At 41.7% G+C, this 19,021-nt stretch overlaps 2 long non-coding RNA genes across 3 annotated transcripts in view; one reads left to right on the top strand and one right to left on the bottom strand.

Moving 5' to 3' along the window:
* LOC117196055 (uncharacterized) overlaps nt 1-3,297 on the top strand; it is a 28,833-nt gene extending 25,536 nt beyond the window's left edge. For both annotated transcript variants that reach the window (XR_004476029.2, XR_007477710.1), the window contains one exon: nt 2,113-3,297. This is a non-coding gene — a long non-coding RNA (uncharacterized LOC117196055). The remainder of the gene's footprint in view (nt 1-2,112) is intronic.
* LOC125964569 (uncharacterized) overlaps nt 1-19,021 on the bottom strand; it is a 348,406-nt gene that overhangs the window by 167,050 nt on the left and 162,335 nt on the right. The window lies entirely within an intron of this gene.

Below are 19,021 nucleotides of genomic sequence, written 5' to 3'. Positions count from 1 at the left end.
AACATTACATAACCTGCCAGAAATGGGATGATAACTGCTCCCAATAAGTAATTATTTAAAACCTCTCCACCCCACTTACTCATGTAAACTTGTTAATACACCATTATGTAAGAGGGGATGATTATCTGAATTCATCCCCTACGGACACCAAACTTGGGAGTCAGGTGGTGGTAGTCATCCATTCCAGATACCTGTCTGTTGTGGGAATGAATTTCGGTTCACAAACAGCTGTGCAGGAAATATCACATTTCTCCATTTTCCCTAAGTCAACTGAAATCTGACTCTGAGCCCCCATCCTGCAGAACAGGCAGAGAATTCACTCACTGTCTTGACTGGCTCTTGCCACAGAACTGTGCTGAGATTCTGGGGAGATACGGACCACTCTGGTCACTGATCAATGGCTCACCCTGGCTTCTGCTGCCAGGCCTGTGTCTCATCAGCATGGCCTGAGGGCTTAGCTGCTTCTGGGCCATGCCTGGGAAAGGAGAATCCTGGGAGAGCCAGGGTCTGTCCTTAGGAGCACTATAGGCCTTCCTCTCGGAGGCCCTGCCTCATCCTGTGGCTCTGCTGTTAAGTGATGCAGCTGGTCCCTGGTGCTCCAGAGAATCCGCTGACTTCTGTCCCCTGTCCAGTCTCCCAGAATCTCGGCTCTCTCTCTTTTCTGATTTTAAAAATGCTTTCCTCTCTCCTCTTCCCCTCTTGGACACCCATGATTATGTCATTTATGGACTTAGGTTTCTCAAAAGATCAGAAGAGCCTCTGATTTCATATGTACATGCTTTCAGTTCTGTCAAAATTCCTAAGGTGAGAAATTACAAAGGACCTTCCTTCTTGCTTGAGACTGAAAGAAGAGAAAAAACGGGAAGACTGGGTAATTTAGAATTAAAAAAAATTATCCTGACACAGGTCTATACCAGTCCCTCAAAGACGTTTTTATCTTGGGATTTTTGTGAAGACAATAAAGGCATTTATGTTTGATTAAAATCTACTTTCGGGACTTCCCTGGTGAGCCCGTGGTTAAGAATCCGCCTGCTAATGCAGGGGACATGGGTTCAGTCCCTGGTCCAGGAAGACCCCACATGCCTCAGGGCAACTAAGCATGTGCACCACAACTACTGAGCCTGCGCTCTAGAGTCCGCGTCCCACAACTACTGAGCCCGCACACCTAGAGCCGGTGCTCCACAAGAGAAGCCACCGCAGTGAGAAGCTCGCACGCTGCAATGAAGAGTAGCCCCCACTCACAGCAACTAGAGAAAGACTGCACCCAGCAACAAAGACCCAGCGCAGCCAAAAAAAAAAAAAAAAAAAAATCTACTTTGGGATGAAAACTCTATACGCTTTACTATAAACTACACTAAAGATAAATATATGATTCTGATATAAATTTCCAGTGCCTGCCTCCTGGAACTGGGAAGAACTTGTAGCCCAGGTTTAGGTCTGATCTGTGTTCATTTGTGGCATTTCCTCTCCTACTTTGGTTCACGGGGGCATTTCAGACTTCATACTTTAGAAAGAGACATTCTCTACTAGCTGTCTAAGGGGAAAACAGATTCCCAAACCATTTTCCCTGTAATATCATTAAACATTCCTCCTGTTCTACATATGCATCATGTATGATAATATAAATATTATCATCCTGTTTTTGATTCATGAATTTAACATTTTATCTTTTTTCTTTGAAGGTACTAATCATAGTTTTTTGCAATTTATTTGTGCCCTGCAGGATTCTCTAGCACATATATACATATATGTTTTATATATATATATATGTATTTCAAAATAGATAATCATATTTTTAGGTTTGTGTATCTTAAGTTTGTGTTTCAGGTATATTAAATAAAGATCCATGTATAGACTGATTTTAAGGCATTTAACTAGATAACTTGAAGGTGAAAATCATTTTAAAAGGAGAATAATATGCTGTTTTCCCAGAGTGAACTTATTAGTTCACTAATAAAAACCAGTTTATGCAAATGATGTGCTCCTGAGATGTGTGATGCACAATTTTATAAATTATGTCATATTTTTAAAGTATTAAGATATGTTGATAAAATTCTTCTAGGAAACCCTTTTTGAAAGTGGAGAGTTGATCGATAATTTATCTCTTTTCAGCATGATGAGGTGGTGAATAACAGAGGCTCAGAAATTGGACTCTACGGTTTTGAATCTTGCCTTCACAACTTTTGTGTGATGTTGAACAAATTACTTAACCTCTCAGACTCTCCATAAAATGAGGATAATGATATCTACTTCACAGGGTTGTTGCAGGGACAGAATGAAAAAAATACATGTAAATCACTTAGAACGATGCCTGACACATATTTAGTAAATGCTAGCTACTATTTCTATTTTAACGATAGAATGAGGCACCACTGTAAACTATCATGGTATGTAATCCATCCCACCAGTTAGTTATGGATAACTGTTACTTATTCTTTTGTTAAAAAGTATTGCATATGATGTCTATGACATATTTGCTTCTTATAATAATGAAACTTCAGAAAATTCACTGTGTGTTATCAAATGTGATTGTCTCGAACAATTACTGAGTATGATCTCAATCATCAGAGTGAAAAAACGTTACCGTGGAATCACATGGGACTCTGAGACTCTCTGATACACATGCACCCCTTACAACACCTACACAGTGACATACACGCAAAAGGTACTGCTTGCCTCAATGTTTGCATGCAAGAACAAACAAGAAATGTGTGTCTCTGAAATAAAATGTTAACTTTTCATGCCAATATAGGTATTTATTGTTTGTGGGAACATCATTTAATAGATAGGTATTAACACTTTTACAATTGGTTACTTAGGATACTGTATTTTAACTCAGCATCAGTCAGTTTTTCTGAAATGTGATATATTTTCTTCCTCCTTTAATATTTGTACTAATAACAATGGTACCTAACATTCATTGACCAATTACTATATGCCTGTGCTTTCTTTGTATTAACTTGGAACAGCCTGATGAGCTGGATACTCATTATTTCCATTTTATAGGTAAGGCACAGAAGTTTCAATAGCTTGACTAAGTTAATAGCTAGTGTGTGGTGGAGCCTAGATTTGGACCAGTAATCTCTAGCATCAACTCAGTTTAACCATTGTACCATACTATACACTAAGTTATATATTAGTGTGTTAAATGTATAATGTTCTACAAAATGCCTGACAGGGGTTTGCATTTGCCATTGGTTGATTTTAAATCAAGTGAAAATTAGAAGTGTGACTCTGAGACTATGTTAAAGTGAACTTTATAACATTTAAAAAATAAATTTACTTATTTTATTTTTATTTTTGGCTGCGTTGGGTCTTCATTGCTGCGCGCGGGCTTTCTCTAGTTGTGGCGAGTGAGGGCTACTCTTCGTTGCAGTGAGCTTCTCACTGCGGTGGCTTCTCTTGTTGCGGAGCACGGGCTCTAGGCACACGAGCTTCAGTAGTTGTGGCTCACGGGCTCTAGAGCGCAGGCTCAGTAGTTGTGGTGCATGGGCTTAGTTGCTCCGCGGCATGTGGGATCTTCCCGGACCAGGGCTCGAAGCCACGTCCCCTGCATTGGCAGGCGGATTCTTAACCACTGCGCCACAAGGGAAGCCCCTATAACATTTTTGTAAAATATTTTATATAGAAGTATACCTTATCCAGTTAACATAGATTTTGGTTTTTTAAGCTCTAAATTGGTTCTTTAAAGTGAATTTTTAAAAAGCCCTTTTTTAAAGAAAAAAAAATAGGTATAATGAAGCTCACTTTGACAAGAAATATGTTGACTGAGACTGTGAAAATAATAAAAATGGTACCTTACATTTGTCTAATGTTTTATTTTTTAAATGTTTATAGGTGTTGAATTAGCTATTACAGGAGGAGCAATTCTTCACTTTGCAAAAAAGATCCAGCATATTCTGAGAATTACATTATCACATTCACTTGACTAATGAACTCCTTAAAGCTTTATAAATATTATCCACTGTTCTCTGGCAGCAGCAGCAGCAAAAAAAAAAAAAAAAAACAAAACTCACTGAGTTACTGGCCTCAGGAATGCTGGTCTGATAGGGGAACGTTTACTCTCTTGTTAATTTGAAGACGCTTTTAAAAATAGTGATGTGGAAGTTACCTATTAGTTAATACAGGAATCAACCTTATCCTTTGCTTCATTCATTAGAACTCCATTTGGTGGAAAACTTTGTCCTGTGAAGCTTGAGCTCTGATGAAAAGTCTCCAAGGCACTTACTTTCATATCTCAAGTCATCTGGGTAAAGTTTGAAGTGCGGTTTGGTATTAGATTAGTGGTAAAAATATCCCTTATCTGAAGCTTGTATGCTGTTTGCATTCCCATTATAATTGTCCTTGTCAGAGGTCTGTTCCTACCCTTTCTAGAGTAGCCCCACAGACATGTGGGAACTCAAGACAGTCCCTAAATCCTTCCTCTGTTCTTCTCTTTCTCCCTTTCCCTCTCCCTCCCTCCCTTCTTCCTTTTCACCAGCGCTTTCCACTCATTGTTTTTTATCCTTCCTACAGGGCCACACAAAATAAATCCACTCCGTCCTCGGACTTATTGTCCTACAACTAACTGGAGGCAATTATTATCTTTATTCACATCCCTCCAACTAAGATTGAAGAATCACTCTATATTAAAGGGTATAGGATCCTTCAAGCTTTCTTTAGAAACTAGTATTAGCCAATGTTTACTGAGCACCTACTATGTGCCAGGCAGGATACCTACACCATTTCTAATCCTTACAACCTTGCTAGATGAATTAATGATAGCCAGTACTCACACAGCCTTTACCATCAACTCATCTAAGATATGGTAAACACAAGTAAAGCTCTTATAATAGTGGTTGACACACAGTAACATTCCATTAACTGTTTTTATATCTTCTTGTACTTCTGCAAGCATCTGGAGAATTTTTAACTCCATCACGGTATTCTACATTTACCCTTTTTTTTTTTTTTTTTTTTAATTTCAACGTGATAGAATTAACCTGAGGAAAACTTTTGGCTCCTTTTATTAGTTTACTATTTCTCCTGGCTTTGTATTAAACCACTTATTTTGGTCCTTAAAGTCACTCAAAAGAATGATAAAAGATCAAGGATGGAGGCCTGCAGTTTTGAAAAACTTCAGTTTATTCTGGGCCAGGCCTTCCTTGCACAGTTCTCTGAGGTCTGTTTCTTCTGTGGAAGAAACACTATCCTGCACAGGGGGAATGGCACCTGAAAGTGGAGTTTCAGCTCTAACAGGAGAAAACTAAAAACATTGCTCTGGCATGCTTTCCATGTATTAAAATTCATCTTGAAAAAAACACTACCATTTTTCGCAGCTCAGTTACAGGGAAGGAGAAAGAACAGACGGCCGTGGCGATCAGGGGTGGGGTGGCTGGGTCAGCTGCCACTCCAGCCCGGGAACAGGTACCGGTCGGCATGTGCTGTTTGGGGAACACCACTTAGGGAACGGGCATTAGAATTCTACCACTGGCCGTGTCGGGTACTGCATTTTAGCTCAGCATTGCTTTCTGACCTCCACATCAGCTGGGATTTTTGGCCAGTTCTCTTGGGCTCACACTTCTTTGAACTGGGAAGGACTTGTGGAACTAGTCTAGGTGGTTAGAGAAGCCTCAGCAGTGGGACAGCTGTGCCTGCTGATCTGGGATGCTCCCCCTTTGGGGAAGGAAGTGCTCTGGAGTATAGAGTGCTCGGTCCGATTAGGGAACGTGAGAAGAAGCCTGCGGGAAGGAGATCTGGGATTTTATTTCTGTGTGCTACACCCAATCTCAAGAGGTACTGGGAGCTGTTCTTGCCCTGAAGATGACTGTATCAGCTCCTCAACTCCTTCTTTTCTATTTTTCCATGTATAACTTCAGCCTGACTCAGAGAGGGTTAAGCTGCCTTCCAAAGCACACAAGGTCACTCCTATTCACAAAATGTCAAGGCCAGAAGCAGAGCTGAAAATATATTCAGTGTAGGTTTTAGTAAAATATATTTACATGGTTCACTGTCACTTCCATGGGTAATGTTGTTGCTAGCCATTCCAGTGTAGGAAATGGAATGGCTTCAAAGAACATTCCTACCAACCTCCGTGCTGACTCACATGTCATTCTCCACCCAATAGTGCAGGGCCAACTGGGTCATTGCACACCAGAAGGACTGAGGGCTTTAAGAGGGACATCTCCAAAAGACAGAGTTTCCAGAATATTAAATAGCTTACAAACTCATGCCCACAAAAAAAAAAGTGATCACATTCTTATCATGAGATGTGTATGTTCCACAGAGACCAGTACCAGTGGCAGCATGTCATGGAGGAAAAACGAGGTTTAAAATATTAGGAGCCAGAAGCTAGTCTATGAAAAAATTTTCTGAATCTGATAAATCATAAATAGAAAAAAATCTGATAATAGAGCTTTTCTCAAATTTGACAGCATCCTAAATATTGACATGACATTATCAAATATGAGTTGTGAAGCTAAAATAAGTTCTGCAGGGATTTCGCTGGTGGTCCAGTGGTCAAGACTCCCAATGCAGGGGGCCCAGCTTCGATCCCTGGTCAGGGAACTAGATCCCACAGGCCGCAACGAAGATCTCGCATGCGGCCAGGAAGATCCTGCATGCCGCAACTAAGACATTGTACAGCCAAATAAATAAACGTTAAAAAAAAAAGTTCTGCAATATATCAATAGTAAGAGCAAAAAGCTTCAAATACTGAATTATCTTTTTATTTTCTTTATAGGAAATATTACAAAATAATTGTCAAATGAAGATGTGATGAAAGACTATACAGCCAAAAATGTTCTAAACAAGTAAATATTATAGAGGGGTGCCAGGCAGTTAATCAACAAAAATACTGTTGTTTTTTGGATCTTGTGATTTTGTGACATATCAACTTTTCAAAATTTGTAATTGCTTGTAATTTATTTTTTCATTCCAAATAAATATTTATTTCCATACCAGCTTTTTCTGTCTTTACTGATCTTTTGGTTACATGTCCACAACCTGACAACAGATACTGTGTCCTGCTTCCGATTTTTGAGTGATACTCTGTTTGGCCCAGGTCATAGTCAATAAATGTTAATCTAGTGAATAAAAGCATAGATCATTGCAATCTGGAGGGTTAGGTGGACCCGAAAGAGAGTGGACTAATCTTGGGTTTGGAGGATGGATAGAATTTGAAGAGTTGAGCGGGGTAGTGGCATTAGCAAAGATGTAAAGATAGGAAGACCATGGAAAGATCGGAGAATAACAAATAGTTAGGATTAAGCTCAAAAAACTTGTAACTCTGTGAGGTGATGGAGATGTTAACTAACCTTATTGTGGTAATCATTTTGCAATACGTGCTTATATAAAATCACTATGTTATGCATTTTAAACCTACGCAGTGTTATTTGTCAATTATATCTCAGTAAAGCTGGGGGAAAAAAGATTGGCTCAACTGAAAGGCTTGTGTTGAATAAGGGGTGAGCAAAAAGGAAGGAAGTTTTAGGCTACATTAAGGTAGAAGGATCTAGAATGTCAGACTAAGGGAATTTAATTGTACTGTACAGTCAAGGGACAGTGTATTGGACATCTGTTGCCTCTGCTTACAGATAAGCTCATCCCCTCATCTTGTAATAGCACCTTTATTTTCTAAGGAACCACGCTTTTCCCACTCTTACTCTATGTAGGTTGGATGGGTTGACATCACCCCAGGCTCTAGGGATGGGTCCATGACCCAGGTCTTGCATATCAGAGTCTGTGTTAGGACTTCTGCTGGACTATTGAGAAAGAGTCCTCTCTTTCTGCTAATGATGCTACATTTCTTCAGTATAAGTCTGCGGGTAGTGGTAGCTGTTTTGTCACCCTTAGGAAGAGTGTGCCTGAGAGTGAAGCCAACCCATAGCAAAGAGATGAAGGGAGAGAGACTCTCAGTGACGTCTAGACACTAGTGATGTCTAGATACCTAGACACCAGGGCAACCATGCTTGAAGGCAGATACCCTTGGCCTTTTCAGTAAGGTGTGAACCAATACATTTCTTTTTTAATTTGTCAGTAGGAACTGGGTTCTTTTATCTGCAACAGGAAGACTTCTGATTACTACAGGCAATAGAAGTTTGTGAGCAGGGTTTTATGAAGATTAATCGAATGGCAAACAAGGTAGAGAAATCAAGATGCTGGTAGTGGAAATAGGAAGGAAAGAAAAGTACAGAGGAAGAATTCAGAGGGCTTGTTGACTAGAACAGGAAGAGGAAGCAAAAATGACTGGAATTTGGAGACTAAGTGAAATGATGGAACCATGTTCCCCCCTACTCCCTCAGGAGTAAGTACATTTATTCTTCGGCTTTCAGTTTGAGGTGATGACAGGGAAATCAAGTGGAAATATTTAGCACTTGGTTAAAATGTAGAATTAAACCTCAGGAGAAAACTCAGGATCCAAGATATAATAAGTATATGTGTTGGCAAGATGGAACAATGTGATGATCTGAGGGGAGAGGGAAGTCTGTAATAGTAGATTGAGAAATGGGTTGATGGACAGGAATGTCAAGAAACACAAGGCTAGGAATGAATCAGGCCCTTTTCCCCTGCCAGACATCTAGTCTCCACCTGCTGCAATTCAGGGAGCAAAGTCTGTGAAAATGAGGACATGCCACTCGGGTAGGCACAGCTGCTTCAAAGTGCCTTGCAAGGCGAGAATTGAGTGAGTGTGGGTGAGATTTCTGGAGGAGTGGTTGTGGAGAAGAGAGTGATGAAGAGCAAAAGAAACAGAGATGGGAGGATGATTAGAAAACTCTCTTGGAATTCAAAGAAAGAGAACCTCTCAAAAAATGGATAGTCAGCTGTGGAGAGATGAGGTGAACATCACAGGAGATTGTAGATTCGCTGGGCTCTAGAGGTGGAACTAGATTAAAGTGAGTGGTTAATATAAAAGTGGAAGCAGTGGGTGGAGACCAGGAGTTTGGCAGAGAAAGGAAGGAGAGGGGCAGGGTAGTTTACTAATGAAGCGGCTTAGCCAAGGCTTTTTGTTTGCTTTGTTTTATATCTAGGACAGAGGAGGCTTGTTTCAGAGGGTAGACAGAAAAAAGGGCCAGTGGATTAGTAGGGGGTGAAGAAGATAGAGAGGATTCAACTGAACAGGGAAGGAGGTAAGACAGACAGTGGTGGAAAGAGCAGATGGGAAAGGAAGCAATACATCCCCCATCTGAGACTGGTGGGGAGGCTGAGAGAAAGGGTGTAAAGAGAGATGCTTGGAGGAAGAATGGAGAGAAGACGAGGCATCTATCATGTGTGTCCAGGATCGATAAGACAGTAACATGAGGTGTCTGCTGCATTCAACAGAGTCTGTGAATCAAGTTACAGTGGGGACGTCCAAATTGCTTTTCTCCCCAGGAGACTTCACAGAAGATTATATTACTGTAAACTGATGTGTGAGCTAGGAAAAAAACAAAAAGGGATACAGAGTCTGTATCTTAGCTTTGTAGCTTCCAGTGAAAATGGGGTAATTGTCTGTCTTGTCATGACAAGAAGTAGATAATGCAACCTCATCATGACACAATACAGACAACTTGTCATCAGTTTTACGAGGTAAAAGTACAGATATAATTGGAGGTGACATAAATTTTATAACTGTGCTGTGGAATATATACTCCTTTCTCTGAGAGGCTCCCAGACAAGCCAAATAACAAGTTTGGTGGCTGTGGCTTATTGTGGTGAGTAATAAACTCATCAAAAGAAGAAGAAAACCTTGCTCTGAATCAGAGGCAGAGCCATGAGGTAGTCTATCTTTGGTTCTCACTATCAGATCAAACTACCCAGTGCCAGAAGAACCTGAGAAACCTGCAGGGGAGGAGTGAGTCATCGTGTCTTGTTGGATAAAGTTTGCTGCATTCTGTCTGTCCGTCTCTCTCTCTCTGACAAAACTGGACTATTCTTCAAGGCAATGGCTTTTGCCCTGAAAAGGTAGTGTGTGCCAATGGTGTGATGGTGATGATGGCCCTTACTCAGATCTTCCTTTTTTGAACCAGTCCTGTAGCATGCAAGCCACTCTAACCCAGCCTCTTCCTGGCACCCTCTGTGCTCCTGGGCACACCCCTCCTTGGGTCTATATAAGGAAATAAAAAGCACAAGTGGTGGCAGAACTGGGCGGGCAGGTGAGCGAAACAGGGCAGGACTCTCTCATTAAGACCTTCTTACTTAATGACAATTACTTCAGAGAAGTGTGGGCCCAAGGGACTTGGCCAAAAAGTCCAAGCAGTTGCTTGTAGGGGAAAAGAGTGTGGGAAAACATAATTATTTCTTGCAGAATAAGTAGCTAGAACCATGTCAGTATCATGGACTTGTGATGACATAGTTGCATTAGGCCATATGACTGTAATAGACAAGATTCCCTTGAGTCAAGGGGCCCTAATAAATGCACAATTCGTGGATCTCTGCTAGGGTGGGTCAATGCTCCCCAAGGGGTGTTTGGAAATGTGAGGGGGTGTTTCTGGTTGTCACAATGATTAGGATGAGACTGGTGTTTAGTGGGGGTGGGGTGCAGTGATGCTTACCATCCTGCACTGACTGCCCAGAGAGCGCAGCACAGGGAAGAATGGCCCCACCGAACATGCTGACATCACCCTGATGAAAAACACCAAGTTACAGGTACCAGAGAATGCTCCCTGGTGGAACTAGACTGTATAGCTTTTGATTTAATGAATCAAATTCTTTGAAAACAAAATCCAATTAAGTTGAATGTTTTGGACATTGATTAATTTCACTGCCATTTTCAAATATAAAGGATAAATACCAAGGGATGAAGCCTAAGTTTGTGGAGAATGAATACAGTTGTTTGGATCTATGTTCAAGATACAGTATAAATGGGAGAGGGAGATGGGGAATTAGTGTTTAATGGTTAGTGTCAGTTTTGCAAGATGATAAACTAGAAATCTGTTGGCACAACAATGTGAATATACTTAACACTGCTGCACTGTACACTTAGAAACGGTTAAGATGGTACCCAGAGTCATAGAAAACAAACTATGGTTACTAAAGGGGAAAGCGGAGGGGGAGGGATGAATTAGGAATTTGGGATTAATAGCCACACACGACTATATATAAAAGAAACAGGGAACTATATTCGATATCTTATAATAAACTATCATGGAAAATAACCTAAAAAGGAATATATAGGTCTTCCTTGGTGGCGCAGTGGCTGAGAATCTGCCTGCCAATGCAGGGGACACGGGTTCGAGCCCTGGTCTGGGAAGATCCCACATGCCACGGAGCAACTAGGCCCGTGAGCCACAACTACCGAGCCTGCGCGTCTGGAGCCTGTGCTCCGCAACGAGAGGCCGCGATAGTGAGAGGCCCGCGCACCGTGATGAAGAGTGGCCCCCGCTTGCCGCAACTAGAGAAAACCCTCGCACAGAAACGAAGACCCAACGCAGCCAAAAAATAAATTAATTAATTAATTTTAAAAAAAGGAATATATATATAATATAGATGTATATATTATATGTATATATAAAACTATATCACTTTTCTGTACACTTGAAACTAACACAACATTGTAATTCAGCTATACTTCAATTTTAAAAAAAGGTTAAGATGGTAAATTTAATGTTATGTGTTTTTTTTCCATTAAAATAATCAGCAAAATAATAAAATTTAAAAAAGATATAAATGGCTTGAAAACTGGACAGACCCCTCATTTTAAACCTTTGGAACAGAATTTCCATATAGGAGGGACAGACCTAGGGAAATCATGGAGAACTTTGTATTTAGGGTCCCTGATCATCAACCTTTTTGTTCCTCTCTCTCTTTCTCAGCAGGAATCCTCTCTGTCATCCCTCCAGGAAGCCATAATCTAATGATAATCCCTTAGTTTGCTACAGCTGAGCAATCCTTTTCACATATGTTGTCTCATGTGTCATCCTTGATTCCCCCCCTTTCCCTCGTCTGTCCCATCTCTCCGCCCCAATCCAGCCTTGCCCAGGATTCCAGCAGTAGCCTTCAACCTAGTCTCCTGCATCCCTGCTAGCCCTTCCCTCCACCCCCAATTCATTCCCCACACACCAGCCATAAAGATCTCTTTTAAACATTATTCAGATCATGTCACTCCTTAGCTTCAAACAAGTTAATACCTTCCTTTGCGCTAAAACTGAAAGCAACCTTCTTACACGCCTCTCTCCTTCCTTGTTTCAACCTCTGGTCCCTTGCTCACTGTGCTCTAGCCACACTGGCCTTTCTTCCCTTCCTCACCTTCCTCAAATGTGCTCAGCTTGTTGCCACCTTGGGAACTTTGCACTTGTTCCCTCTTCCTGGAATGCTCTTTAGATGGCCATTTGTTTCTTATGCTTTACAAGTAGCTAAAGATGTCACCTTTTCCAGATTCCTTCTTGGTCCTCCCCCACCCCTACCCTCATCTCCATCCTCATCTAAAATTGCCTACCTCCTGCCATTATAATATTTATCTCAATCTGAAATCATCATCAATCATTTATTTGTTCACACTTTCATTGTTTGTTTTATTTTCCTCTATTAGGATATAAGCTCCATGAGGACAAGGTTTTGCCTATTTTGTTCACCATTTTTTTTTTTTTTTTTTTTTGTGGTACGCGGGCCTCTCACTGTTGTGCCCTCTCCCGTTGCGGAGCACAGGCTCCGGACGCGCAGGCTCAGCGGCCATGGCTCACGGGCCCAGCCGCTCCGCGGCATGTGGGATCTTCCTGGACCGGGGCATGAACCCGTGTCCCCTGCATCGGCAGGCGGACTCTCAACCACTGCGCCACCAGGGAAGCCCCTTGTTCACCATTTTATTACCAGCATCCAGAACAACACCTTTCACAGAACAGGGACACAACAAATATTTGTTCAATGACAACCTAAATGGGAAAAGAATTTGAAAAAGAAGAGATACATGTAGGTGTATAACTGAATCACTTTGCTGTATGCCTGAAACTATCACAACATTGTTAATCAACTATACTCCAATATAAAATAAAAAGTTAAAAGACAAACATGAAAAACTGTAAGCTTAAACCTCCCTCCAACTAACTAGGCTAGCCTCTCACTCTCCTAAATAAAAAACAAAAACAAATATTTGTTCAATGAATGAATAGGTGAAAGAATGAATTTGATTTTCGTAACAGTCCTGCGAGACAGAGAAAACATTCTCAGTCCTATTTTACCAACATATTTTACAGAGTAACTGTATTGCCAAAATCACATAAGTGATTTTGTCTTCTAAGTCCTCTATGCTGTACTCTATTTGATGGCTCATAAGCAGTTAATCTTAGCCATCTTAGAGGATGGAAGAGGAAGGAAGTGGGGCACTTGAAGAGATTACAAGTCATATTACATACACATTCTTATTCATAAAATTGTAGCCACAGATAGAGAAGGGGATGGGGTCCTACCTCCTCCATCTCTCTAGTGAACCCATGCATAGCACGGCTGGATGAGCAGGAGAATGTGGTGGTTCATTGCAGGGGCTCGGAGGGAGATAGACCTGGGTTCCACTTTTAATTCTACTACTTACTGGCTGTGTCTTTATATAAGTTAGTTATCTTTTTCTGAGACTCAATCTCCTTTCTTGTAAAATGAGAATAACACCATTGACCTTTTAAAGTTCTCTGGGGGATTATTAAATGAGAGAATATCTGATGTTTGGTGTATGGTAAGTGCAGGATAAAGAATAAAGAATATGGTGTCAGAGGGTTATAAAGATGGGACTGAACAGGCTTACCAGAAATTTAGCTTTCCAACACCACTCTCTTCCACCTACAGACACGGAAGGGAAGTTAATTTCTAGCACTTAGAACTGACAAGCTGTCGATAATCATTGGATGATCCAAAATCATCCATAATTTTGCACTCTGAAGAAACTCAAGGTCAGAAGGTGATGACCGGCCTGGGTGCCCTAGGCCACTAGCAGTGGAATTGGAGATGGAAGAGGAACCTGAATGAACTGACTCCTGTTTGTGACTCTCTCTACTCACTGTTGATAGCACAAGGCATGGACATCTCCATCTGTTCCCTTCCTTGGCCAACGTACACAACTGAAGCCAGGAGGGTCCCCTTAGGGCAGATAGGATCACACAGATAGGGGCAGGGGCTGAGGAGTCTTGGTACTTTCTCCAAAGCCCAATTACTGGCTGTGTGACTTGGGCAGTCACGTCCTTTCACTGAGTCTTAGTTCCATCCTCTACAAAATAGGGATGATAATAGTACCTCTTAGGATTGCCATAAAAATTAAATAAAACAACCCATGTAAAACTGCCTGCAACACAGGAAACAATAATAGATCTATTTCTAAACTTGTATTAAAAGTGATTTAAAAGTGCCTGTTGTGGGGACTTCCCTGGTGGTCCAGTGGTCAGGAATCCACCTTCCAATGCTGGGGACGTGGGTTCAATCCTTGGTCGGGGAACTAGGATCCCACATGTCATGGGGCAACTAAGCCCGCGTGCCGCACCTACTGAGCCCACGTGCTCTAGAGCCCGTGCACCACAACTAGAAAGCCCGCACGCCTCAACTACGGAGCCTGCGTGCTCTGGAGTCCACACGCCACAACTAGAGAACAGCCTACGTGCTGCAACGACAGATCCCACGTGCCAGACCCGATGCAGCCAAATAAATAAATAAATATATATATTTTAAAAAAAGTGCTTGTTGACGGGGGAAAATATAGTTTTGTTCATATGATGCAATATACAATATATGATAATTTTCCACTAACCTTGGAAAAATATAAAATACATCGTTCTAAAGAAATATATTGATTATCACTGAATATTGGTGACTAGAAGAAAATAAAACATAACAAACTGACTGGTAAATTAAGCCCCCTACCCTACACATCATACTGTAAAAGCAAATAATGAGACTGTATTTTATTAAATGTTGGTACCAATAAGTGAGTTACAACATGAAATACATTAGAATAAATTTCTGCATAGTCTATACGGACAGAGTAAATATATCAGTAAAAATGGGCACAAAGCAAGCAGCAACATAAATCCGAATGAATTTCTATACAGGGAGTCGCAGCACATGTAGCTAAACAAACACTCCACTAAACACTAGCACAAAATACAGGAGCAGATTATCGCATTGGAAGGTATGTCAATATCACAGTTATGTGGGCAGTTAAATCAAGTAATTCACAGAAAATTAGTAAACAGAAAGCAACAAAGAAACAAACTGAACTCCAACAGAAATCATGTGATATCCCCATTAACAATGAGCAGAAACAAGACAAAAAGGCATCATAGAGGTTTACTTTTTATCTTCAGAACCTACGAAGCCTTCTCCTTTAATTCCCACCAAACATCAAACCCAAACCCTCTGCCACTGCTGCATCCTGATGGGTCTTTTCATCATTAGGTGTCACTACACTAAAAGTAAAACCAACGTCCTTTAACAAATCTGTAAATCCACATTTTTAGACTGATTTCACCATTATCTGTTGCTCTGTAACAGTGTGTTTACTATCAACCCAATGCTTCTCTCCTTGTTTTCAAGTTTTTGTAATTTTCTTGGTTGTCGCAAGATCTGAATAGCACCTGGCAACACTATTATGGTCTTTTCTCTCTAAGTCTTAAAACATTAAGCCTGACTCTAATGTTAGAGAAAAGCTTGTATTGCTTTTGAGCCATGAATTATTTTTAAAAAGAGAGAAGTATAATGTGAAATAGAAATTATTACAGGAATAATATAAACTCTACACCCATCAATTTGGGGACCTATGACATACTTTTTTAAGGTTAACTCCTAAAGGGTGCTGCACCCCACCAATAGGAGAGAATCATAATTGCTATTGCTTGTTCATCCGTTATATTCCTTGCCTCCTAGTTTTGAACTTTTTATTGGTAGCACTTAATTCAACATGGGATGATTTTTAGATAACTCTTTCAGTGGGAAAAATACATAGCATACATTAACTAATATGATCATTTAAATCATTTATGCACATATACATCATTTAAACCTCAGAAAACTATGTTTCCAGTAGTAGCCTAGTAGCCTGAGCACTGCTATAACGTATTTCAGTGCTTCTTAAAATGTGGTCCATGGACCACCTGCATCAGAATCCTTTAGGGTGTTTGTTTAAAATGCAGATTCATAGTCTCTGTCCCTTGTTTTCCCCCAGAGTCTACTGAATTAGATTCTCATTTTTAACAAGGTTCCCATGTGATCCTGGGTCCAGTAAAGTTTGCCAGCCCGGGCATTTCACCTTGGAGTTGGTCTTCTTGCCCCCATGTCTCAGTGAGCATGTAAAAGCTAGCTGAAGGGAACAGCCCTCCTCTCTCAGGTATTTGCCCAGGTGGCAGTTACAGCTTTGCTGGAATTCACAGGCTCTTTAAGCTTGGATTTGAACTGTGACTTGTGATATTTACTGCAGACCCTCTTCTTTGTTTGATTACCTCCTTGAACAGTCCTCTCTAGATAATCACCCTTTTCCTCCCCCCATTCTCATACCCTCAAGGCCACACCCACAGCACCGGCTGCTTTGCCCAGTATGTTGGGTTCATTCTGACCCATCTGTGGTCCAGGAGAAAGAAATCCCTGTTAGTGGGGTCATGCTACCAGGACAGCCTCTCTCCTTGGCTCAGACAAGCCACAGAGAATGGGAAATTTACAGACATTATAGAGAGCCATCTCACTCAGGGAGGTGGGCTTTAGACATTCTACAGGACAGACAAACCTAAAGGTACTTGTTCCTGAAAGAAAACATAAATTAGACTTAATGAGGCAGAGGGTTGGATGCACTTTGTGACTGAATGATTTCCTATAAATTCAGGGCACCTTTCCCCAAATTCAGGGCAAGTTCTTTAAAACCAAAGTTTAAGCGAAAGTCTGAGTTTCTATGGTATATTCTTCAATTCAGGGCCACTTTTTTTTTTTTTTTTTTTTTGCGGTATGCGGGCCTCTCACTGTTGTGGCCTCTCCCGTTACGGAGCACAGGCTCCGGACGCGTAGGCTCAGCGGCCATGGCTCACGGGCCCAGCCGCTCCGCGGCATGTGGGATCTTCCCGGACCAGGGCACGAACCCATGTCCCCTGCATCGGCAGGCGGACTCTCAACCACTGCGCCACCAGGGAAGCCCCAGGACCACTTTTAAACACACTAGCTATGGGAATCAGAACATTTAGGGAAGAGCTAGGCAAATGTTCCCCGGGGATCAGAGTGCCACCTGGGCAGGAAGGGATGTGGGATTCTGTTTGGCCATGTGGAAGAGGCTGTAGCGTCACCTGAATTTTTTTGTCTGCAGAAGCAGTAATCTTTCATTATAGGCCATTCTAATCATTGCTGGGGTTTTCTTAGATGTTGATAAATGAGTCTGGGTATACACCAGTGGGTCTGTATGGTAACCGTAACTGCACATGACAGTGGTCTTCCAGGTGGACTGTTCATACAGGAATGATGCAAGCTGACTCATTCAAATATGGAAAGAAAATATTAGAGCTTCTAACTGTAAAATATTGCATTATAAATGTTTACTTGTGTGTGTGTGTGTGTGTGTGTGTGTGTGTGTGTGTGTGTTCTTCCGCGCCTGCGCAGCTTGTAGGGTCTTAGTTTTCCGACCAGGGATTGAACCTAGGCTCTCGGTAGTGAAAGCTCGGAGTCCTAACCACTGGACCACCAGGGAATTCCCTGTGGGCTTTTTCTATGAATAGTTCCTGTATACAGTTTATAAAAATAAATATACATTTATTGAGGGTGTGTGCTCAATAACTTTTTATTGACTAGGATGCATAATCAAAAAAATTGGAGGGCTTCCCTGGTGGCGCAGTGGTTGAGAGTCCGCCTGCCGATGCAGGGGACACGGGTTCGTGCCCCGGTCTGGGAGGATCCCACATGCCGCAGAGCGGCTGGGCCCGTGAGCCATGGCCGCTGAGCCTGCGCATCCGGAGCCTGTGCTCCGCAACAGGAGAGGCCACAACAGTGAGAGGCCCGCATACCACAAAAAAAAAAAAAAAAAAAAGAGTTAAAAAAATTGGAGATCACTGTCCCACAGGCAACAAAGCAGAATAATATTTGATTTTAGTTTGCTGAGCAATTTCTCAGTTGTGTGCTACTTACTTGTCATTTAGCCACTGATTTGGTAGTTAGGATTTTAACTAGGGAATAATCTACTGCTGGTAATTAAGGAACTCCAAAACAAACCACTGAGTCGTAGCTATGGTCAGCCTCTGCTTCCCACTGTACTGTTTCCCACTGTTTTCCCACTGTACCCCTCCTCTCCTTCCCTTAGGTGGAGGAGTACAGTGGGAAAACAATGGTTTGGGCGTCAAACACACCCCTGTCTGACTAGTATGACTCTAAACTCTGCCTCTTATTAACTTTATGATTTTGAGAAAGTAAATTAACCTTTAAACTAGTTGAGCCCCAATTTCCTCACTTGCATGATGTGTTTGTTATAAAAACAAAATGAAATGACATAAGCTAGCAGAGTGCCTGGCACATAATAAGCACTCAACAAATGTTGGTTCCCATGCTTCTCGAATCTCTTGCTTGTAGACCAAATCACATATACTGAGAGAATTGCCAAGTCTATAAAGTAGGGCCAAGTGAAATACGTGAACAACATGGCCTGGGAATTACATGACATAGACTTGCCAAACTAAAGAAAAAAATCCACCCTGCCAATACTAATGACAGGGCACCATGCCAGATGGTACTATCTAAACAGGAGCTCCTTATCTACACAGAGGGCCTGGTATCCCACCCCTAGCCAAGGGAGAAGAGAGTGTGTAGTCCCAACCTTTGGTGCTAGCCTTGGCAGGCCTCCAGGTCTGTACTCCAGAGGAAAGAAACACCTCCCATGCCTCTGCTGGAGTTCTACTGCCTGCCTGCACACTTGGCATTTGCAAAGAGCCCCACCTGGGCAGGCAAGGCACAGGTGACAGAGCAACACTTGCAGAGATTCTGATGGATCAGCAGCCTTTCCCAGGCTTCATGAAGACCACAGCTATGGCAGGGTGGCAGGCGAAGCTTCCCTTCTTGGCTTGTAGTAGCCAGGATAGGGTTATCTTCCTATTCTGTTGGTTGTAACCCAGGGTGAAATAGGCTA

Source organism: Orcinus orca, chromosome 5 (assembly GCF_937001465.1).
Source record: "Orcinus orca chromosome 5, mOrcOrc1.1, whole genome shotgun sequence".
NCBI lineage: Eukaryota > Metazoa > Chordata > Mammalia > Artiodactyla > Delphinidae > Orcinus > Orcinus orca.
This window is presented reverse-complemented; position numbering and strand designations above follow the sequence as displayed.